Below are 24943 nucleotides of genomic sequence, written 5' to 3' on the forward strand. Positions count from 1 at the left end.
AGGCAAAGGGTCAATATTGATTTGCATATAGCTGTGTCCGAACCAGGGTGGCGAAGTGAGCTGAAGAACGATGATGGATTCAACCCAGATTTGTGACTGTGGTGAGTGTCTGAAAATTTTCAGCACTCCATCCATCATCTCCTTGTGTTTGCTTTGTTCGCCCTAAGGTGGCAGGGTATGCCCAGACATGGCTCCCTTGCTCACTTTGCCATTGGAATCAAACAAGTCTGGCTGATGAGGGCTGTTAGCCAGAGACCGGTCCCAGGATTCTTGTTTCTGCTCCAGGGAAGACATGGCTTGGCAGTTCAGGCTGTACTATTCCCAAGAGGCACCGTGTCAAGACTGACTTGCAAATAGCTGTGTCTTAACTGGGATGGCGAAGTGAGCTAAATAACAATTGTAAGAATGGGGGGTCTCTAGTTGGCAGAGGTAGGTACCTTTGACCAAATAGGGACCCTTGCTTCTAAGTCAGGGAAATGGGATTACACTACTGGATAACCCCTACTCACCCCCTTGGTAGCTTGGCACAAGCAGACAGGCTTATCTCAGGGGCAGTGTGTTAAGCATTTGTGAACAAATACAGTAATACAGTGCAAACACTACAGATGGACACCACATAGGTTTTATAAAAATAAGTATTCTTTATATAGACTTAAGACAAGACTACAAACAACAAAAATCCACAATACTGTTCTCAAAATTGACTTAAAGATGGTAGAAGTAACTTAGTTCAAGTTAATGGTAAATGTGACAAAGTTCTCCCAAAAGTACCTGGATGCGTAACGCAAAATAAACAAAAGGCTTGCAGCATTGGAGATGTGTCGGTTCCTTGCTTCGGGGGAGACAATGCGTCGTGCCTCAATGCTTGCATTGAGTAGAGGATGCGTCTTGATCCTTACCGGAGAGGAGGTGATGCGTAGATTCTTGTACTGCGGCCCGGTTGCTATGCGGCAAGATGGTGCCTCGACGCGATGTGAAAATCCAGTGCAGTGGGATAAGATGGCGCCCTTGATGCGACAACATGTAGACGATACGTGCACACCCGGAGGCCGTGCGGCAAACTCTGTAACTTTGGAGCCGTGACAGGCCCTGTGACACGCACGTCCTGTGATGCAACGGCGACCCTTGCGGTGGCGACACGCTTCTCCAGTGATACAAAGGCAAACAGCTGAGACGAAGACACGCTTCTCCGGTGATGCGATGGCAACAGTTGCGGCGGCGACACGCTTCTTCTCGTTGAGTCACACTTCCAGGTCCAGCGACACGTAGGCTTCTGCAGATAGAATTCCCAGCAAGGAAATTCAGAGGGGAGCTTTTGGTGAAGTCTTTGTCCCTGAGACTTCAGCAGGAGGCAAGCACAAGTTCAAGCCCTTGAAGAAATATTCTGCAAGATGATGAAAGTTCTGAAAAAAGTTCCTTCTCCTCTCCTTGGTAATAAAGACACCACTGCAGGCCAACCCAACAACACAGCACACTGGTAGGGGGGCAGTCCAACTCCTACAGCTTCCTTGGTTCTTCTCCTTGGCAGAGGGGTGTCTTGTTATTCCAGAAGTGATCTAAAGTCTTGGGGCCTGGGTCCCCATATTTATTCTCTTTGTTCTCTGAATGCAGAGAGGCCTGGGCCTAGTCCAAACCAGTTCTGGTCAGTCCTGGAGTACTTTGTTGACAAGACTCCTTCTTTACTTTATGGAGGGAAGGCACAGCCCTATTCAGGTCCCAGGTGCAACTCCTCCCACCCATCCGCATGCAGATCTCTCTATTCAGCCCTGTGCTGACTCACCCTGTCTCCTGGAATCCCCCAGCCCCTGTCACTCACAAAACCAGACACACAATACACAACCTAGCAGAGGCACGCTTGGACAGTTAGGCAAAAAAATACCTACTTTTTAAAAGTGGTATTTTCAAACACTAAATTTTAAAACCAACATCACTAAAATATGTATTTTATCATTCTAAGTTCAGGCATAATAAACTCGAATTTCTACCATGTTCCCAGGGTCAGTTAGGATTATAGGATGTTATAATCAAACTGCCCATTCTGGCCTATGGGTATTAGGTAGCCTTGCAATAGTAAAAAACGAAAATGGCTGTAATTCACTATTAGAACATGCCACTCACACCAGGGCATGTCCTACCTTATACTTACAATGCACCCTGCCCTTGGGCCTACCTTAGGGGTGTCTGATATGAGGATAAGGGAAGGTTTAGGGACTAGCATGTGGGTGCACTTGCCAAGTCGACATGGCAGTCAGAGATTGCACACAGGCTCTGCAATGGTAGGGCTGAGACACAGTTTACAAGCTGCTTCTGTGGGTGGCACAACCAGTGTTGCAAGCCCACCAGCAGCATTGGATATACAAGCCCTTGGCACACATGGTGCACTCTACTAGGGTCTGACAAGTAAATCAAATAACCCAATCATGGAGCAGTGGCACAGTGCCCATAGCATCTAAACCAGCAAAACATATAAAAAACAGAGGAGGCAATCAGAAAAAATGGAAGGGAGACTCATTCCAATGGTACCAGGTCTAACAACAATTAAGGATTCAAACCAGATCGGTGAATGGGGTTGAGTGTCTGAAAAGTTTCAGCGCTCCGTCCATCATCTCCTTGTGTTTGCTTTGTTCACCCTAAGTTGGTAGGGTATGCCCATACGTGGGTCCCTTGCTCACTTTGTCACTGGATTCAAGCAAGTCTGGCTGATGAGGTCTGTTAGCCAGAAACTGGTCCCAGGATGCTTGTTTCCAGTCCAGGGAAAAGATGGCTTGGCAGTTCAGGCTGAACTGTTCCCATGAGGCACAGGGTCAAGACTGATTTGCAAATAGTTGTGTCTGAACTGGGGTGGCGAAGTGAAGTAAAGAACGATGATGGATTCAAACCAGATCTGCGACTGGGGGTGAGTGTCTGAAAAGTTTCAGAGCTCCGTCCATCATCTCCTTGTGTTTGCTTTACCCTTTTAGTGTCAGCATCTTCCCCCAGTATGGTAAGATTGGAGTGGTAATAGTAAATGTCACCCCTTTACTTACGTATGCCTACTACCCATCCTAGGGTATTGGCCATCAGCCAGGACTCTTCAGCAATTTCTGTCCTGGGCTTTTTTTTCAATCTTACTCCAGGTGTAACCCATCTCCTTGCAGTTAGTTTCAAGGCCTCAATGCCAGGTGTTTCTAGGTCTTCCTCTTTTCCTTCTCCCTTGAGGGTACCAGGAGAGGGCTTGTCTGGAGGTGTTTTAAGCAGATTTCTTCATCAGCTGGGGATTGGAAAGTCTGCTTTTACAGGTCATTGTTGTTGATTGTGTTTGGCCAGCAGATTTGGATGTTTTTACTCAGAAAGGTGTAGATGAAGGTCTGAACCTTGTTGCTGGTGATCACTGTTGTCATCCAAATTGCTGCTCCATACAGAAGAACCGATTTTACCTTGGTATTAAAAAGCCTGATCTTGGTTGCAGTGATAGGTCCTTGGGTCTCCAGATCTTCTATAGCTGGATGAAGTCAGCCTTTACTTTGTTGATTCTTGCTTTGATGTCGGTGTCTGTGCCATGCTGCCTCTTCCAGTGCATCACCTGCAAGAGTTACTGCAATTGTGCTGGCTGTGTTACCATTTAGGACTTTGTTTTTTCCCCTGTGGATGTTGAGGCCAAGTTGTGCTCATGTGGGTGCCACCCCTTTAGTGTCCAAGAACTTCCCCAAATATGGTTAGATTATAGTGAGGAAAGTAAATGTCACTACTTTAGTGCCTAACTCCTTCCCCAAATTGGTATTGATTGGACTGGGAACTGTGAATATTACCCTTTTGATGTCCAACACATTTCCCAAATTGGTATAGGTTGGAGAGAGAAAAGGAGATGATATCCTTTTCCTGTCCAACATTTTCCCCAAATTGGTTTAGATTGGATTAGGAATAATACATGCTGCTCCTATAGTGTCCAAAACGGTCCCCAAATGAGTTTCAATATAATGGGATTAGTGTTTTTTACCCATTTAGGGCCTCATTATGATGCTCCCTGGAAAGCCTCCTCCCGACAGTCGGAACTTTCCAGACCGTGTCGAAATCCTTCTGACCGCCTAGGTCAGTTTACAATCCACCCAAAAGATTACGATGTTTACGTTCGGAAAGTAAACCACGCAGTTATTCTGAATCAGTCCCGACTGGCTCTCAGAGTATCAGGTTGGAACAACATTGTGCACCTCTACGAACAGGGTTACGGAACGAGCGATTACGATGTCAATCTCCAAAAGCCTTTCCGAGTCAATCTGTCCGACATGAAAAGGCTATTGAAAAGTGACTTTGGGGGCCCCTAGCAGGGCCCCTTTCATCCTGCGGTCTCTGGTTGGGGGCAAGGGGGACCTAAGGGACCCTCCTATAAAACCCTGCACAGTGTGGTTGGCACCGTGGGGTGCGTGCAACAGGGTGCAGGGTTTTTCACACACCCCCCATTTCCCCACAGGAGCCTGTGTTGTCAGGCGAAATACAAGCTCCCATATGAAACAATGGGACTCCGACTGAACAGTGTTCGATCAAATCGTAATTGGTCGGGCGGAACCGCCGACTGCAAGTCGGTCGGTTCTGAATCTGAGATGGTAGTCAACTGCTATTATTTTTTTTTATTTCAAAGACAAATTGATTCTTTGTAGACTATTCTATACATTGTTAGATGTGTCTCCATATTCTTTGATTGAAATGATAGTAAAAGCCTTTTATGGATGTGTGGCGTAAATTTTTACAAATGGTTTGAATCATGGCTTGCTCATAGTTCATTATAATGTTTTGGGGTACGTTAGCCCTGACAGACTTAGGGTGGTCTTCTCCCCAACTTTTTGCTGCTTTTTCTGATCTTGTTTATGCTGGTTTTAGGACTCTGGGTGGTCTACTACTGCTAATAAGTGCAAACATGCTCGTGCTCTCTCTCCTTCCCATGGTAACATTGGTGTATCCACAAATTTAATTTACACAAACGTTCATAGTAAAGTGCAGTACATGTGTCAGGGCCTATAAATGAAATTCTACTTGTGGGCCTGCCCCACTCATTGTGCCATCCACTTAAGAAGCCCTCTAACCATGACTCAGGCCTGCCATCGTAGAGCATGTGCGTCCAGGTTACTCAGCCATTTTGACCTGGCAAGATAAACCTCTTGGCCTAAGCCTTCCTTTTTTTATACACTTAAGTCACCCCAATTTGTTTGTCACTACTGCAAGGCCTATCTCTCCCATAGGTAAACTAAGTATTATCATAATATATATCTTATCAGTGTACTATCCATCTGAGACAATATTGATATTTCGAGTTAAGTGTTTCTGGACTCACAATTTAAAACCACAACTTATGGAGAAATTAGATTTTAGGTTGCAAGACTAAAAATGCCACTTTTTAAAAGTGAGTGTTTGCTTTACTTAAACCACTCTGTGCCTTCTGCCTGTCTCCAATACACATCCTGGGTGGTTGACAGTTGGGCTTTGTGCATTCCCCCTTAGACAGCCACACACAAAGGGCGCTTAGGTGGGTCTGATGGGCCATACACTTCATAATGGCCCATCACCAGGTTGATGGGTTTTACTGGGCTGGAAGGGAGGGTGGAGCAGACACTTGCATCCGAAAGGTATGTGCCTGTCCCCACACAAAGAGCTGCATAACTCCCAGTAGTGAGTCTTGAGCCAGGCCAGGAATGGCAGGGACCTAATGAGTACACTTCTGGACCTGTGATGACTCTGCCAGGGAGAAGAACTGCTGTCCTGCTGAAAGTACTGTGCTGCACTGCTGCTTAGCTGAACATACATTCTAGAGGATGGGCCTCTGAGGGCAACATTCACGGCTGCGTAGTCAGATAAAGAGCATGGTCTAATCCCCACTGTCCAGACTATAGAGGCGATCTCAGGTGAACCAAAAAAATAGTTTAGTCTAGCACAGGTCATGTGTGCACGTGAGTAAACCATGTAAACTCGAGACATTGGGAGTGTGGATCTTCAGATGTCAACTAGGCCCTTGACCATTAACCACCTCACTACCACTGTGGAGAAGGCTCCTATTTGGCCTTGGTGCTGCGCCGATCTATCCATCTCAATATTAGGTACTAAGTTCAAATCTCCTCCCATAAGGACTAGTTCCTGAGAGCCCAACACCTCTGCCACTGCTCTGCGGAGAAAGGGCTCCTGCCCTCATTGGGAGAATATATGGTTCCCATACAGATATTGCAAGAGCCTACTCACAATGTGGACGCTAGAAACCTGCACTTTATTTCAACCCGCTTAGAACCTATTTTACCCCCTAAGATATTGGAAACTAAAGTTTCTATCCCCGTTGCTTTAGAAGGGAGAGATAAGAAGTACTGGTAGGAAAAGGCTTTAGAACTAACCCTCTGCTCATCCTTAGTGTGGAGATGCATTTCCTGTCAACAGCGGACGTGTGCACCAGATTGTTCTAAATGAGAGAGAATAGAGCTTCTCTTTAGTGAGTGGTTGAGGCCTTTAACATTGAGGGAGAGAACCACTAATTGGTGAGTCATTAGAACATCAGATAATGAACAGCTATTTGAACCCCCCTACATCGTGCGACCACCCCGTAGTGTAAAACAATCAGGGCCATATTAGAGAGTCCTAAGCTTAAGTGACAGTTGTAAGGGCTTATGAGATCCAACAAAAAAAAACAGTGAGTCACCCTGTGTGCCAGAACAAACAATAAGGTAAAACATGGAAAATGTTGTTAAAGTCCAAGGTATACAGTCCCAAGGTGTACTTGGGCTGTGGCAAAACATGCCAACATTGGGAGGGACACACTTCTAACAGCAGAGGTTGGGGACCAAACCAAGTATATCCCCATGAAGGCCATTATGATTGGCAAGTTTGGCCTGACACCTGAGAAGTATCACCAAAGGCTCATGATCAGCCAGAAGCTCACCATCCAGTCCTGCGTAGATTTAGTTGATTACTCCAGTAAGGCACTGAATGGCTGGTTGAGGGGCAGCAAAGTGAGTGATTTTAATGGGTTATGACATCACCTTATAAATAATAAGCTGACTGACCCCAGCAAAGTTTACTGGGGAGGGAGACTTCTGGGCTAGCACCAGAGTGTCCAAAACGTATCTGTGGGTGACTCCCACAAGGGTGGAAAGGGTTCATAACATAAGGAAGACAGCAGTGAAAAACTGAAAAATACGGAGTACTCTAAGCCCCAAAAATTAAATAGTGGTAACCAGTCACAGTCTGATCCTAAAAATAAAGGGTCCTTTAGCCATAAGGCAGGAAGGTTTGTTCCTCAATGCACAGAGTGCTTTAAATATGGGCACTGCAAGGGTGATTACAAATGTCCCACAAGGGCACGCCCCCAACTGGTAGGCACACACCTGGGTTGGAGAGTGGAGTACTCAGAAAGGAGGTGATACCAGTTAGCTTGGAGGGACGGACACAGATTACCTTAGTTTCCCTGGGGGATAGAGAAATGTTGCCAAAATACCTCCAAGTATAGCCAGTGGGACATTAATGGAAAACAGGTGGGGGCTCTGCGAGACACAGGAGCCAGCATGACTATTGTCGAATTTCAGCTGGGATCTGGAGAGCAGGTCCCACTGAACACATTCCACCAAGTCATACTCACTGAGAACTGAGAGAGCCATCTAGTGGTGGCTCTGGTTCCCTTTGAATGGGGAGGTCTAAGGCTCCTTGAAAGTTGCTGTGAGCCCTGCCATGCCTGTTGATTGTCTGTTGACCAATGACCTGGAGCACACTGCCTGAAAGCATGTGGAACTCAGGTCTCACTTGGAGATGATGGGAATGCCTGAGTTGGTCTGTATGACCACATGGTCCATGGCTGTCCCGGAGAAGGAGTAAAGCATGTCCGGAGTCTGGAGCAATGGCCCAGACACCTGCCAAGGAGAGAGGCAGGGTGTGGGGGAAAACAAGCCTGTGAAATTACCGCATTGGAGTTTGATGGGGTCCCTGAAGAGGAGGACCCTGAGCCAACTGGGGAGGATATTGCTACCCAGGGTGACCTATCTGGACTTGCTGGCTGGCAAGTTGAGGATGGGCCCACCAGAGATGAATGCTGCAAAGTGCAGAGAGAGTGTCCCACTCTTGAGGGCTTTAGGTAACAGGCCTCAGCCTATGCAGCAGGTGAAGCCTCTGGTGATCACCTAATCTACAGGGAGAATGATCTTCTTTATAGCAAGCCTAAGGTTCATGGTACTGGGGCAGCCCATGTGCTGGTGGTCTCCCAGAGTTACAGACATTCCTACTTGGTCTGGCTCAAGACATAGCCCTAGCCAAACTTTTAGCTCAATACAAGTCCTGCGCCAGGTTTGTCTCCCACTTTTATTGGCTCATAATGAAGACAGCCTCATATACATTCTGCCAGTACAGTGGGAAATCAGAAACAAGCAAAAATCTCCCCTGACCCTACTTTCCTTCATTGACCCCCCTCTGAAAATTTGGGCACTGATATCATTATAGCCTTGGACCCTAAGATAGCCTAGTTTTGGTCAACCAAATCACACTCTACCCAGAAGCAATTCATCTGTGGACAAAGACTGCACCTGTGGTGAATAGAGCTCTGATGGGGATCCTTAACCTTTTTGCGTTTCCCAAAGAGATAGTGTCTGACAGAGGCCCTAGCTATATGTCTGCGTACATGAAGTCTCTGTGGGAAGAGTGTGGTTTAACTTATAAGTTCACCACACCCAATCATTCCCAAAAAACTGACTGGTTGAAGGACTCAACAAGACTTTGAAGTGCATGCGTAGGTGCCTATTTGAGCACAAAGGCATTAGTAGGACATCCTATTGCCATGCCTACGCTTAACCTACAGAGAGGTGCCATAGCAAGGCATTGGGTTCAGTCCCTTTGAATTCCTAATGGCCACGCTGTTAGAGGATCTCTGAGCATTGTAGTGGAGGGGTGGGAGAAAGCTAACGGGGAGACCCCCCTACGAGGTGGTCAGTTATAAGCCGGCCTTCCACAACCAGATGGACTACTTTTGGAAAAAGGCCAAGAGCAATCTCAAAGCCAGCCAGGAAGTAAATAAAAAACAAAGTTATGAACAGAAGGCCCCTCTGGTAGACTTTCAACCTGGCAAGAAGGTATGGGTCATGAAGCCAGTAGAGCCCAGAGCTTTCCAGGACCACTGGACAAGCCTATACAAAGTCAACGAGCGTAATGGGAGACCACCTCATTGGTCGATCTCCAGAGCCCTAGAAACCCCTTAAGGGTGCACCATGTCAACAGATTCAAGCCTCACTTTGAGAGGTCCGAAGTGAGCATGCACCTTGTGGCAGATGAGGGAGTGATGGAAGAGAGTGAACCTCTCCCTGACCTCTTCTCTGCACTGGAACACAATGGGTCAGTGGAGGGTGTTAACATCTTTTACACCCTGTCCCCAGAAGATCAGAGGGACTGCTACCAGGTGATGGGACAGTTTGCCTCACTGTTCTCTCTCACCCATGGACTCAATCATCTGTGCGTCCATGACATTGAAACTGAGGTCAGCCCCCCTCTAAAAAAACCCTTTTACAGGTTATCAGACTGGGTAAAAGCCAGCATCAAGGATGAAGTCTCTAAGATGTTAGCTTTAGGGGTAACTGAGCCCTCTAACAGTGCATGGTCAAGCCCTGTGCTGTTGGTTCCCAAGGTTGCCCCACCAGGTGCCATACCAGAACTCCGGTTCTTTGTGGACTACAGAGTCTTCATCTCAGTCACCAGGGCAGATGCACTCTCTATCCCTCAGGCAGAGGAGCTCATCGATAGCCTGGGCACTGCCAAGTTCCTTAGTATCATTGATTTGGCAACAGGGTGTTGGGAGATTGCTCTCACTGAGGGGGGCAAAGAGAGGTCCACATTTTCAACACCAGGAGGCCACTTCTGCTTTTAGGTGTTGCCCTCCTTTGGATTAAAAAAGTTTCCTGCTAGATTCCAATGCTTCCTTAAGAGGGTCCTTGCTGGCAAGGAGGCCTTTTAATTCACCTATCTAGATAACATTGCTGTTAATAGCGCCAGCTGGGAGTAACAGCGGTCACCTCCAGTCCCTGCAACAGGCATGGCTGACTATCAAGGTGAGTAAGTGACAGATTGGGTAAGGTTCTTTGCTGTATCTGGGATACCTGGTAGGTGGGGGAAAGGTGCCTCCTCTCCAGGCCAAGATTCATGGACATTCTTCCCTAAACATGGCAACATTGGTGTCCACATTTGGCATATTTAATTTACTTACAGGTCCCATAAAGTGCACTACATGTGCACAGGACCTGCAAAATAAATTCTACTATTAATATATATTTATATTAATATTTAGAATGTTGTCTAAGTGCTTGTAGTTAACACCATTCTTTGGGGAGGGGTTGAATTTGTATGATATTAGTTCTATAATTTATTGGATTGAATGGTAAACATTTTGGTGATTTAATATAAATATATTAAATATGTGTGTAAAATGTTTAAGGTTTATAACTAATAATTGTTTATGTAAACTACATGCGGTTATTTAAGGTGACAATACTTTGCTTTGATATTTGTGTTTTTGATATTTGTAAAAATTGATATTTTTAACAATGATATGTGTGTTCTCGGTATCTGTTGTCTTATTAGTTAAGTATAGGAAGTCAATATTTTTGTTAAAGATATTTACTTTCCTATAATTTTGTGTTTAAGTATTGCATGAAGCAATATTATGGTAGTGATCCTGTATGTAGCATTATGGCCAAGAAGGAAGTGCATCATCTGCACTACAAATTATGTGGTGGTTTTTCATAAATACTAAAATAGTTACCTTATGTTTGATAATCTACAATCCATTAACCATTATCACATGGATAAGGGCATTATACAATCATATAGTGTTATTTGTTCAGCCTATGTTATTCAGGGGGCCTATTCAAGTAGTGACATGAAAGAACCAATCTTTTGCAACAAGTTTATTTGAATTCCTACACTTAAATGTGAGGTTTGAGTAATAATGTGATATTGAGTAAAGAGATAGAGCTGGTAAACCGGCATCTCTCCCGGTTCCCTACTAACCATCTTCTTCTTAATGTTCCTGGGACGCAAGCGATCCCAGGTAATGCCATCAATCCATCAATTAGAACTGTAGCACAAGAAGCAGAAGGCTTGATTGGCCTTACTGCTGGCCAGCACATACCTCTCTTACCCTCCAACGGGTTTACTTGCACTAGGGGGGCTGAAGTACCCCAACTCAGAACCAAGCAGCCAGCAGTCTTGATAAGCAACAAACATCCTTTGTACCTGTTGTGCAAGGGAGAATAGGTAGAAGAGAGATGGCCCGCTTAGGACTGGGTACGGAAAAAAAGGGGGAAACACCTGGGGGAAAGGCAAAAAGGCCAAGATCTGAGGGGGTCATACCAGAAAAAACCCAATGACCAAGCAATTTCAAAGGCAGACATGACGATTATATTGGAATCTTTTCAGGACTCATTAAGGGTTATATTGGACTTAAAATTGTTTTCACTTCTCTAACGTCTCACTTCTTTAGAAAATAGATTTTTTGACTTTAAGCATTGTATTTCTTCAAGGATAGAGGCTTTCAATATGGAATCAAGAATTCCGACAGGCCACTAGGTAACTGAGGGAGCTAGCATGGTTGCTCCACACCAGACCACTAGGACGCACCCATCCCCTCCCCCAAAGTGACCTATGGGGCTTGCCATTAACCACCCACAGAACTCACAGTCCCCACCTTTGTTACAGAAACAAGTGAACTCAGGGTTAGGCTCAAGTTCAGGACCCAGGGAAAGCGTGCCCACCATGGGTCCAATTAACCTTGAGAGTCATAGAGTGTGGAAACATCTCATGGTAGAGAGGAGGGCCCTGATTGGAATCTAGTTGATGTACACCTTCCCCCGGAATCAGCACCATACGTTGTGATCCTGGTGAATGTTGCATCCCTTCCCCTGGCTGTCAAGGAACACTATTCTCAATTGAAGAATAAAGTTCTATGCTGGCTGTCCTGTAATACTGCCTTGAGTATAAAGGTGGAAAAACACATCATTATGGTGCAAATGGTCAGGTGGGTAGGAATCTCCTACTAGACCTATAAAGCAGTTATTATCAATTTTAACAAGTTGCATGTTGCAGAAAGGATCTTGGGCTCAGCCCTGACTGGCGCCTCTCTAGGCCCTCAGACATACATAATTGTCCTTCGTCTTGGATTCTTTTGCAAACCTGATCCCCAAAGTTGGACCAACAGGATCCATAATAGTGGGACCCCATTTGGAAGGCAGATGCCCTCTCTCCTGCCTTCCACGCTTACAAACCTGAACTCGAACTATACTTAATGGACATCACAAGGTGGGCAGAAATTTGCACCACCTTTCATTGAGCTATCAAATCGCTTTGCACCCCTGGGTGCCTTGGACACGTGCGATTGACTTAGCTGGGCTGTTCGTGCGGAAACAGGGCTATTAAACATAAAGCAGGATAATTGCTGGCACAGTGATGGGACCCTGCACAGAATAACCTGTAACCTTATCTCCGGGAATGTTGCTGGTTTAGCTAACAAGTTCCTTGACCCCTCATTGATTCTATTTATGAAAAAGTTCAGCTTCACCTGTTTGCAAGAAACATGGGTGATTGGGAATAGTTTTCCTCTGAAGGGTTTAGAAGTCCTTTTTTGCCCCGGCTACTCCTTCCACCTCAGGAAGATCCAGGTGTGGCCTTGCAATTTATGTTTCTCTAGCAATAGAGTGTAAGATATTAATGATGATCATCAAGAGTCCTTGCTTACAGTTGTTGTTGCTGTGTAAGGGGTCGTTTAAATTGGGGCTCTTGAATTTTTATAATGCTATGGTTGTGTGTAACATCTCCCTGTTGGGCTCCTTCTTAAGGAATCAGCTTAATGTAGTGTCAAATAATGTTGTGATTGCTGCAGAATTTAACATTCATTTATGTGGGGACCCAACAATTAATAGTCTGATACATTTGGGTTGCCCATGTGCTAGGGGGATTCACTTTGAACATACTGCACAAGGCAATATAGTTAATTTATCTTCGGTTATGGGCGTGATAGGTATTAACACCTCTCCTTAAACAAATCTCGGGATTTACCTCGAAGGCCAGAAGTGAGCATAACCCTTTATGTGTCCACATTAGTGGGCCCTTACTAGCTCACAGAGGGGGGTTTGTGCAGAGTGGGGTATTGAAAACGACGGATGGAGGAAGAAGGCTTAAATGGGCCCAGATAACCAAAGAGTCACTCTATGAATCACTAACCACCTTGTGGGTTAATGAGATAGCTCTTTGTTTTGCACCACTAATGGCTTCGGACGAGTTTACTAAAACCTTTAATATTATCTCTGCTAATATAGGAGACCTTCTAAGTGCTCCTGTATGGCAACCTGTTACTCAGGCTCCTAGATGGTTGGATTCTGATTGTTTGCGTGTGGCTAGAAAAATAAAGGAATCACTAAGCAAGAGTCCAAGAGATACCACTTTAGTTAGAACTTGTCGAAGGGAGTATAAGACAGAATTACCCAGATGCAGGGCATCATTAAAGGTGGAAATATGGAGGGAGCTAATCGAGGTTAGTACTGTGAAAAATAGCTCCAGGTTTTGGAGTATAATAAATAGCCCGTTTTTGAATGAAGATGTAGGAAATGCTGTGGGCGCCCATATCACTGAGGAGGATTGGGTGCTCTACTTTGAAGCCATGTTCCAGTGTTCTCCTGATATAAACAGTTTCCATGGATGTGAGGTAGGGAACTCAGTACTGGTCTTCAAAGTAGAAGAATTTAAGAAAGGTATTGTCGGGTTGTTAAACAATGAAGCCCCGGATGGCATCGTGCCAGATCTTTATAAATCTGAGCCAAACATTTGGCCACCCGTCCTCACAGCAGTCAGATTCAGAATCAGAATCAGCTTTATGCGGTGCAGCAAATCTCACCATAAAAGCATACTATAAAAAAAAAATACTAAATTTACATTGTTACTCCAAATATTTTAAAAGAAAAATACAAAAAAAAAATATTTAAGATACATTTGTGACATATTTTATCAAAAAGTCTGTGTGACCATCATTAATCAATCTTGATGTTTTTAGTGGGGCTCAGGATTTGCAAGCTAATCTAGGGTTAATACATTCATTCACAGGAGATAAAGTGCTGGTGCAAAAAGTACATAGTGAGACCTGGAATACAAAGTGAGCATTTTTGATAATGAATCTGTAGTAAAAACAAAGCAATATTTAAGAATAATCATCCAAGTTTTCATACAGCAATGCATCAAGATGTGAATAATCTTTTCGTTTCCTGACTGCAAGCTGTATGAAACGGATTACAGTACTTATAATTTTCACATTTTCTAAACTACATACGAAATTGAATGCATATTTATAATTAAAAAGCGTGTTTGATAAAAATAGGGGTTTTAAAACTGATTTCCGGATATCCTTATAAAAACTACAAAAGAGAATAAAGTGCATCGTAGATTGCATGGATTTTCTGTCACAAGGACATTTCGGTAATTTCTGACACCATTTTTCCACTCTAGGGAAAGCAACTAAATAATGTAATGTACTCATCCTTAGCCTAGTGAGATAAAATCTCTGTTGCACGTTTTTTTAACAAGTATTAAGTGCGGCTGTAGGCCCCTCACAAAAGGTCGTTCACAATATGACATGACAGTGTATTTTTGACTGACAGACTGATCTCTTTCATTTTCCTTTAGTTTTAAATATTTGTGCATAAGTTCCTGTTTGCTAAGTTCCAATATAGGAAGGGAGTCACTTCAGTCCATGTCAGAATTACAGTGTTTTAAACTATTGTGAATGTACTCCAGGAAAGGAATCTTCCTGCTATGATCAAGTGCTAGACAGTCCGTAATTAGGTCTTTTGTGAGTTTTGTTTCGTCCTTAGACCAGATGCCATGCCAAAAGGTGAGTCCTGCAATATTTATTGTGTCACTGATGTATGGAGTTGATTATTCTTTGTGGATTATGTAGTGTGCGGTCCCATAGGGGACTGCCAATAATCTTTTTAAGAATTTATTTTATTGGTTCTGAAGGGAGGTGATGTTAGACCTACCCCAGATAGCAGCTCCATAACAGCAGTTATTAATGCAGCTGTAAAAACTGGCCCCCCTGAATCCTGGGCCATTTCCACCATAGTGCCAGTACTCAAAAAGGGTAATCAAGATCGTACTCATTGCTACAGACCAATATCTTTGTTGGACTCTGTCGTCAAGGTGGTGGGCCGGGTTTTCCTAGATAGACTAACTAGCTGGCTAGAAGAAAAAGATATTTTGACTGACGTGCAGTACGGGATCCGTCCTGGGCGGTCCACTGTAGCTCAGTGCTTTAATTTATTTTAGATTTTTAATAAATATAAGGTAGCCCAACCTGGTACCATCTATTTGGCCTTCATGGATCTGTAATCCGCATTTGATTGCATAAACAGAGTTAAGCTTTGGCAGATCATGTTGGCCATTGAGGTGGATGGGGATATTATTAATTTCTTAGAGAACCTCCACAAAGACACAAAGGCTTAGGTTAGATATTCACAAGATCTCAAGGTGTCCCACCAGATCTCATTAAAAAGAAGAATACGTCAAGGGTGTATTTCAGCCCCTTTTTTGTTCAAATTGTATATTAACAAATTGGAAAAGTTTTATTAGAGACAAAAGTAAATTACCCACAGGTGGGTCGGCGTGGCCTTCCGGTTTGATTATACGCAGATGATTTAGGTCCTTATGTCTCTGACCACAAGAGGGCTGCAAGTACTGCTTAACTCTTTTTCCTCCTTTATGGTGGATTTGTCCTGTCAATAAACAATCCAAAATCCTATTTGATGCAGGTGGAACACTGTTCCTGAAAGCATTATCAGTTAATGGTTAGATCTGCCTAATTTCCCACTACAGATGTTTTCTCCTATCTTGGGGTACTGATAGATGAAAAGATGAAATGCATGCCACTGAAACAGAGGGGAGACATAATGAGTGCTAATATGACTATTTTTAATTTCGCTTAAGGAATAGGTAGGAGAACGATTGCTGCACTCCTACAGTTATATCAGGCTAAATGTGTCACTAAAGCTTCAGATGGTAGCAAAGTATGGGGTTATTTTGCTATGGATGAGTTACAAGTGGCATAGAATACTTTTTTGAAACGCCTTTTATGTGTGCCTGTTAGACGGACCGGGAGGGTCGGCCGAGGACAAGGGGAGAGGTCTCCGGGGAGAGCCGTCTCCAGCGATCGTACAGACAAATAACTTCCCCCCCACAGACAGATACCACACAAGGAGATGAGTTAGCGTTCTTTATAAGCACTTCTTAAGGTACGATGAAAAGGTACAAGGAGGTCTGGACTCAGGGGTCCCCTCGATTCAAGTCTCTCAAGGTGGGAAAAGGGGGTAGCGGGACAGTCTGGTTACCAGTCTGGTAGTTGAGATGGTATGGTGGGTAGCTCACAATCCTCGAGCTTGGTGGTCTAGCTGGTACGGGCCGCGGCAGCGCCAGCAGGTCCCGGTGGAGATGGTCGATACACGGTCCGCGGCAGCGCCAGCAGGTCCCAGAGAAGATGGTCGATGTACGGTCCGCGGCAGCGCCAGCAGGTCCCGGTGAAGGTGGTCGTTACAACGGGCCGCGGCAGCGCCAGCAGGTCCCGACGAGGATGGATGTTGCAGAAGGCCGCGGCAGCGCCAGCAGGCAGGACGATAGTTCACAAGATAGGGCTACGGCAGCGCCAGTAGTCCGTCAAGGCTGAGTTCTCTCGGTGTCTCTCGACTCCAGGATACAACTGCCTTCCTGCTCCGGAGCTGCTCCAGTTATAGGGCAGGCGCCCTTTGATGTCCGGACCCTCGCACTTGGAGGTCGGAGGGTCCGGGAGGAAGGTGTCCAGACACCCAGCGGGGGGGTGGAGCCGGTGCCTGGGGGAGCTGGAGGCGATCGTCACCTGGCGGGGGAGAGTCCTTGGCGCTTCGTTCTCCCATTGACCTGCCAAGTGGTCCGCTCACCTCCTGGGGGGATGGTGGTGCCGGGATGTCGGGGCCGGCCAGGCCCAGGGTTAGGGTCGGGTGGAGGCCACGCGGCCTCGTGGCGCAGGGCCCAAGATGGCGGCTTGACCCGGCCGAGGGAGCCGGTGGTGGCTTGGGCCCGGGTTACATGGAGGTCCGAGGGCAGGAGTTCCGTCGGGAGACGGGGTGCGGGTGATTCTCGTGGGTCACGCCTGGCGGGCCGGGGCTTGGGCCCTGTCATGCGGGGAGGGAGCAAGCCCTTCGTGTGGCCTGTCCAACATGCGTCCCCCCCAGCTGAAGGCGGGGAGAGTCACCCATCTTCTTGGGGACTCTACTCGTCGAGGCGGAAGAAGCGTGACAGGCCATCTGCGTTGGCGTGGTCTTGGCCCGGTCGGTGCTCCACGGTGAAGTCCATTCCCTGCAGGGAGATGGACCAGCGCAATAGTTTTGGGTTCTCCCCCCGCATCTGCATCAGCCACTGCAGGGGTCTATGGTCGGTTTGTACCCGGAAGTGGGTACCGAAGAGATAGGGCCGGAGCTTTTTGAGGGCCCACACCACTGCGAAGGCCTCCCTCTCGATTGTGCTCCAGCGCTGTTCTCGGGCCAGGAGACGTCGGCTGATGAAGGCCACCGGCTGGTCATGACCCTCGTGGTTCACTTGGGAAAGAACCGCTCCGATGCCGTGGTCGGAGGCGTCTGTCTGTACCACGAATTCCCGACTGTAATCGGGGGCCTGGAGCACAGGGGCGGTGCACAGGGCGGCCTTCAGCTTTTCGAAGGCCGCTTGACAATCGGGGGTCCAGTTAATCCGCTTCGGTTGGTTCTTGGACGTGAGGCCCGTGAGGGGCCCCACAATGCTGCCGTAGTCCCTCACGAACCGCCGGTAGTAGCCGGTGAGCCCCAAGAAGGCTCGGACTTCGGTCTGGGTGACGGGGGGCTGCCAGGACTGGATGGCAGCAATTTTAAGTTGCAGTGGGGCCACCAGCCCGCTTCCCACCTGGTGCCCCAGGTAGGTCACGGACCCTTGACCAATTTGGCATTTGCCGGCCTTAATCGTGAGGCCGGCCCGCTGGAGGGCCTGTAGGACCTCCTGGAGGTGGAGGAGGTGGTCGGACCAGTGGCGGCTGTATACAGCGATATCGTCCAGGTAGGCAGCGCTGATCTCTTCGAGCCCCGCCAAGACCTGGTTCACAAGACGTTGAAATGTAGCGGGGGCGTTCTTCATGCCGAAGGGCATGACCTTGAAGTGGTAGTGGCCATCGGGGGTAGAGAAAGCAGACCGTTCTTGAGCCCGGGGCGTGAGACCGATCTGCCAGTAGCCCGCTGTTAGGTCGAAGATACTGAGGTAGCGGGCGGCCCCCAGCCGGTCGACAAATTCATCCGCTCGGGGGATAGGATGAGCGTCGGTTCGGGTGACAGCGTTCAAGCCCCGGTAGTCGACGCAGAATCTCAGTTCAGGTGTGGTGCCGGGGGCAGCGGCTTTGGGGACCAATACAACCGGGCTGGCCCAGGGACTGTCCGAGGGCTCGATGACCCCGATCGTGAGCACTTTGGCCACTTCCTCTTGTATGCAGGCCCGTACCCGATCTGGTACGCGGTAGGCCCGGAGTCGGATAGGGGGACTGTCCCCGGTGTCCACGTCGTGCAAGCACCAAGGGGTGACCCCGGAAGTGAGGGAGAACAGTGAAGCGAACCGCAGCAGGAGGTCCCGGCAGCCCCGGCGTTGCTCTGGGGTGAGGGCATCGGAGAGCCGGACCCCGTCCACGGAACCGTCGTTCTCCTGAGTCTTCAGGAGATCCGGGAGGGGTTCGGAGTCCTCCTCTGCCCCACTGTCCGTAGCCATCAGGAGGCTGAGTTCTGAGCGCACAAAGTGTGGTTTGAGTCTGTTGGTGTGGAGGACCCGAAGGGGGTTCCGGGGGGTCCCCATGTCGATGAGGTAAGTGACGGGGCTTTTGCGCTCGACCACCTTGAAGGGCCCCGTCCACTTATCTTGCAAGGCACATGGTTCGGTGGGGGACATCACCCACACTTGTTGACCAGGTTCGAACTCGACGGAGGAGGCATTGTGATCATACCATCTCTTCATGTCTTCCTGGCTGGCCTCGAGGTTCGCCTTGGCCATCTCCCTGAAGCGCCAGGTCTGATTGCGTAGGGCCAGGAGGTACTTGAAGACGTCTGGAGGGGTCTTTAGCTTACGGCCACTCTTCCCGCTGGCCTGGCACGTGGGGCAGGACCGGCAGTGGTTCAGGACGTCGTTCCGCATCTTCGGCCAGAAAAAGTGGGTCACTAGGCGACTGTAAGTTTTGTCTTGGCCCAGGTGTCCAGCCAGGGGGACATCGTGGGCCAGGTTGAGCAGGAAGTCTCTGAAGCGGAGAGGTACCACCAGTACTCGACCGGCCCCTAGCTCTGCGATTCTCTGTTCGCTGTATAGCAGGTCGTTCTCCCAGTAGACCCAGTGAGTTCCGGTGGAGTCCCCTGCGCTCTGGGCGCTGGCTTGTTGGCGGAGTCCCTCGAGGGAGGGGCAGGTCTTTTGCTCCTGGCGGAACTGTTCTTGGGTGGGCCCCCCTTCTTGACGCCACTGAGCCAGGCCGGGGAAGTCCTGGGGTTGCGCGTCCTCTTCGGCCGTTGGTTCCGGGGGGTTGGCCTCGCCGTTGTCTTCTGCTGGGGCGACCGGGGGCGGAGGTGCCGGCCATTCCGGTTCTTCTGGTCGGGGGACGGCACGGGCGGCCATGGACCGGGTGGTTACGCAGGCCCAGCATCCCCAGGTGCTCTCTTCTCTCGACGGTGGCCCACGGGAAACTCTCAAGGTCATTCCCCAGGAGGCAGTCCACGGGGGCATCATCCCGGACCGTCACTTTCAACAGGCCGGAGACCCCTCCCCATTCGAAGGGGACGCAGGCCATTTGACACAGACTTTCGGAATTGTCGGCTGAGCGGACGGGGCAGAGAATGTTCGGCAGGATCTGCTCGGGTTTCACCAGGTGACAGCGGACGGCCGTCACACTGGCGCCTGTGTCACGTAAGGCCTCGGCCCGATGCCCATTAATGGTCACCCACTGACCGTATTTCCTGGTGTTGGCGGGTAGGGGAGCCCGCGGGACTAGGTCTTTTCCCCCTAGGCACGCTAGAACCATGGCGGCCGGTTCCCACTCTTGCTGGGCCGGCTCATACTCTTCCTGTTCCTCTGATAGTCGTTCTTCCCCCAGGGCGGCGGCAGCTACCTGGCGGGGCTTGGGCGTTTGGTTCTGCGTGCAGCTCGGGTCATTGGCGTAATGGCCGACTCGCTGGCATCGGTGGCACGTGACATTGGCTTGGAACCCTGGACGCATCGGGGGGTTTCCCCGGCCGGCCGGGGGCGGGGTGCTGGCCACGGGTGTTGCCGGGAGGGTGTCTCTCCCTCGCCCCTGGCCTCCTCCTCCTCCCCGAGGACGGTGCTGGCCTTGGTTGCTTCGGTTCTGCTCATGTGGTCCTCTCCGGCCCACTCGGGTGCTTTCCCATCGGTCAGCTTCAGCGGCGAGCTGCCGGGGGTCAGTCAATTTACTGTTGAGGAGGTGCTGCCTGAGCTCGACGAAACAGTTGTTCGACAGGTGTTCCCATACCATAAGGTTAAAGAGTTGTTCGTAGGTCGTTACATGGCTCCCCTTGATCCATCCCTCGAAGGCTCGACTGAAATAGTTTACGTACTCCACCCAAGTTGTACCCGGGATCCGGGTGCAATCTCTGAACCTTTGGCGGTACATCTCGGGTGTGAGGCCGTAGCGGGTGAGGAGGGCAGCCTTCATGTGGTCGTAGGACGACATTTGGTGATCTGGGAGCTGCAACAGGGCATCGCGACCTTCGTTGACGAACCTCCCCCATAGTCCGGCTCCCCAATCACTCCGGTCGATCCGGTGGGAGGTCATGGCGATCTCGTAGGCTTTGAACCACTGCTGTATGTCGTCTTCTCGGACATACTCTCGGACAACATCCTTGGGGATGTGGACTTTTTTCTCGGTTGTCCCTGGGGTGTGCGGTCGCTCAGGCACCCCCGGTTCTTTATTCTGTTTCCGAAGTTCTATTTCCGCCAGTTTGCGCTCGTGTTCGAGTGTTATTCTTTTTTCCTCAAGCTCTCTCTGTCTCTGTTTTTCTTCTCGTTCCTCTCGGAGCCGCAGATGCTCTAGATTTAGTTTCTGCTCGGCTAACTTTAGTTCACCGTCCATCTTGAGTCATTTCCAATTCGTGTAATCTGGACCTTTCTCTTTCCTGGATCTCCTCCTGCGAGAGGCCCGTTCCCCGCTCCTCGGGAGTCGTGGCGTTCCCCTCTGGTGCGACACTGTTTTGGTCGGAGGATCCGGCGATCCCAGTTTCTGCCCACGACTCAAGGGCGCGCTTCAAATCATCTTTGGTACTCAGGCCGGTGGTAGCAATGCCTAGTTCCATGCAGAATTGTTTAAGTTCGCGGTGGCTATATTCTTCCAACTTATCCATTTGGAACTTTTCAGTGGAACCGCTCTCTTTGGCTGACATCGTGGTTTTGTCGTGGGGTGAGCTACTCTCTGTACGATTACGCGTTGATTCGGATCGCGCCGCTGGCCACCAATGTTAGACGGACCGGGAGGGTCGGCCGAGGACAAGGGGAGAGGTCTCCGGGGAGAGCCGTCTCCAGCGATCGTACAGACAAATAACTTCCCCCCCACAGACAGATACCACACAAGGAGATGAGTTAGCGTTCTTTATAAGCACTTCTTAAGGTACGATGAAAAGGTACAAGGAGGTCTGGACTCAGGGGTCCCCTCGATTCAAGTCTCTCAAGGTGGGAAAAGGGGGTAGCGGGACAGTCTGGTTACCAGTCTGGTAGTTGAGATGGTATGGTGGGTAGCTCACAATCCTCGAGCTTGGTGGTCTAGCTGGTACGGGCCGCGGCAGCGCCAGCAGGTCCCGGTGGAGATGGTCGATACACGGTCCGTGGCAGCGCCAGCAGGTCCCAGAGAAGATGGTCGATGTACGGTCCGCGGCAGCGCCAGCAGGTCCCGGTGAAGGTGGTCGTTACAACGGGCCGCGGCAGCGCCAGCAGGTCCTGACGAGGATGGATGTTGCAGAAGGCCGCGGCAGCGCCAGCAGGCAGGACGATAGTTCACAAGATAGGGCTACGGCAGCGCCAGTAGTCCGTCAAGGCTGAGTTCTCTCGGTGTCTCTCGACTCCAGGATACAACTGCCTTCCTGCTCCGGAGCTGCTCCAGTTATAGGGCAGGCGCCCTTTGATGTCCGGACCCTCGCACTTGGAGGTCGGAGGGTCCGGGAGGAAGGTGTCCAGACACCCAGCGGGGGGGTGGAGCCGGTGCCTGGGGGAGCTGGAGGCGATCGTCACCTGGCGGGGGAGAGTCCTTGGCGCTTCGTTCTCCCATTGACCTGCCAAGTGGTCCGCTCACCTCCTGGGGGGATGGTGGTGCCGGGATGTCGGGGCCGGCCAGGCCCAGGGTTAGGGTCGGGTGGAGGCCACGCGGCCTCGTGGCGCAGGGCCCAAGATGGCGGCTTGACCCGGCCGAGGGAGCCGGTGGTGGCTTGGGCCCGGGTTACATGGAGGTCCGAGGGCAGGAGTTCCGTCGGGAGACGGGGTGCGGGTGATTCTCGTGGGTCACGCCTGGCGGGCCGGGGCTTGGGCCCTGTCATGCGGGGAGGGAGCAAGCCCTTCGTGTGGCCTGTCCAACAGTGCCCTAGGGAACATCTATAATGGTGGTACATGAAGAACTGGAGGTGCCCTACCTTTCCGATGTGTTGGCTCTTTGGCCCTTAATACTATGGTTGAAGACCTGGTTGACTTACATTAAGTAATCTGATTTTGAAGGAGGATATGGCTCTTGACCTTGCTTACCACATTCCATGGCTTACATATATAAAGAGAGGTTTCAAAAAACTGGAAAGAGACAACATATTTACTAACCCATACACAGTAATAAAAGAAAGACCTGGGATGGGTGAGGGAGACTTTTCATAAATGGAGGACACTAGATAGGGAACAGTGTAAACTGAACAAACTTAGTGTCTGTAAATTCATTATCTTGCAAACTGTATAATTGACTGAGTTGTACCTTCTAGGGCCTCTCAGTACAAAGGATCATTTCTTAGTGACCAGGTTTCACTATGATCTCTTCTACCTCTTGTTGGCACAGCCATGCAGGTGTGGTAGAGGTCAGATTTTAGAGTCCTGTGGCTTTCGATGGTAAGTCTCCACAGGACATGCTTCATTATTTAATGTGTTGTAATTATTATGTGACTCCCCGAAAAACTTTTATTATCCCTATTTTAAAAAGACTGGAGTTTAAGCAGGCGCGACCAGCCTTTGTTTATTTACAATTGTCTGGTAAAACTGTCCTCTTTGTTCTTAATTTTTTAGAATCAGCTGTGAGGCTGAGAGCCTGTTGTGACTAATTGACAGTTGCTTTTAAATGATGGTATTGTGCTTTATTAGCTATAGATAACAAGATTGGGGAGTGTAGAGGTAGCGCCCTACAAGGGCATAGGAGGTGGATATATCCTCCACGAAGAATCAGTTACAAAACAAAGGAATCCACCTCTGGGGGGGGGAAACTGGGGTGAGATGTCTAGGGTAATGGAAGGTGTGTATCCTGCGGTGGTTGGACGCACACTGTGTTTGTTTAAATACCACTCACACACCAAAATTGCCCTTGGTGTCATTCTTCATCATATGGGTCTTCCCGCCCCGCTGCGGGAGGGGGCGTGCTACGACCTGCGACTACGCGGGAGCACTGATAGTGTAGTGCTATGTGTAATGCAAGGGGGAGGGTCTGGAGTGTATGTAGGTGGGTGAATTAAAAAGGACCCTGGCCTCGTTAGACATAAAAATAAATTAATAGGTCAAGGGAGGCTGGTGCTATTAAAAAGGTGGTGCGAAGATGTCTTGCGTAATGTGCGGATACTCCTAATGAGTCAACATGTTTCGATGCTGCAAGGCATCTTCATCAGGACAAGGAAAAGATCCCTCTTATATTATCTATGTTTACTCGATTTAGAGACTATTAATGTATGTGGAAATGCAGTCAATAAAGCATTTATATACAATACCTAATGGTATGATATTTAAACAAACACAGTGTGCGTCCAACCACCGCAGGATACACACCTTCCATTACCCTAGATATCTGACCCCAGTTTCCCCCCCCCAGAGGTGGATTCCTTTGTTTTGTAACTGATTCTTCGTGGAGGATATATCCACCTCCTATGCCCTTGTAAATAGTGCTTTATTAGGCACATTAGTGACATATCCAGCTTAGTTAGGGATCTTGTGCTTATCCTTGTTTCTGCTTCTCTGTTTTAATGTTTCTTTGTAGATGAATTTTATAACAAATTTCTATGTATTTGATGATAGTTTAACGCTAGAATTGTTCAGTTCAGTTCAGTTATGTCTTTATTTCGATTATCAAAATCATAAAAGACAAAAAACATCAACAGTATATGCATCAAGGAAATTACATATAACACATTAGCTAGTATTCCCAAGACCAATAAAACAGTTAAAAGAACAAAGGAAAATGCATATGATATAACATTGTATTAAATTATCTAAAAAAGCTATTCCTGTTGTATAAAAAGCTAACAATCTTATAAAAGTGGATGGCGTAAACTTCACTGCCCAGTCCATTACATCAACCATTTAAACAAAAAGAAAGTGGGCAAATATAGACATGGTACATAAAAGTGACTAAAACTGAGGTAGATTGTTAATGGTAGATACAACTGGAAAGTCCATATCCTTATTTAATATTTGGACAAGTTATCAAACCCTCATCCTATTTACTCGGATGACCCACATCCAGCTCAGAAATTTAGTCACTGCTATAACAATAGGATCCTGTGTGTTAGTTTTCAGAATCCTTAATGCCTCCATGGCTACTCTTATGCCCATGTTCTTACACATGGGTTTCAACCATTTGTGCCTAGGTGACCTGTAGGCGGGGCATACAAAACAAATGTGAGCCAGTGACTCAATCTCAGCTGGGCAAAAAGAACAT

The sequence above is a fragment of the Triturus cristatus genome, chromosome 7, assembly GCF_964204655.1.
Source record: "Triturus cristatus chromosome 7, aTriCri1.1, whole genome shotgun sequence".
Lineage (NCBI taxonomy): Eukaryota > Metazoa > Chordata > Amphibia > Caudata > Salamandridae > Triturus > Triturus cristatus.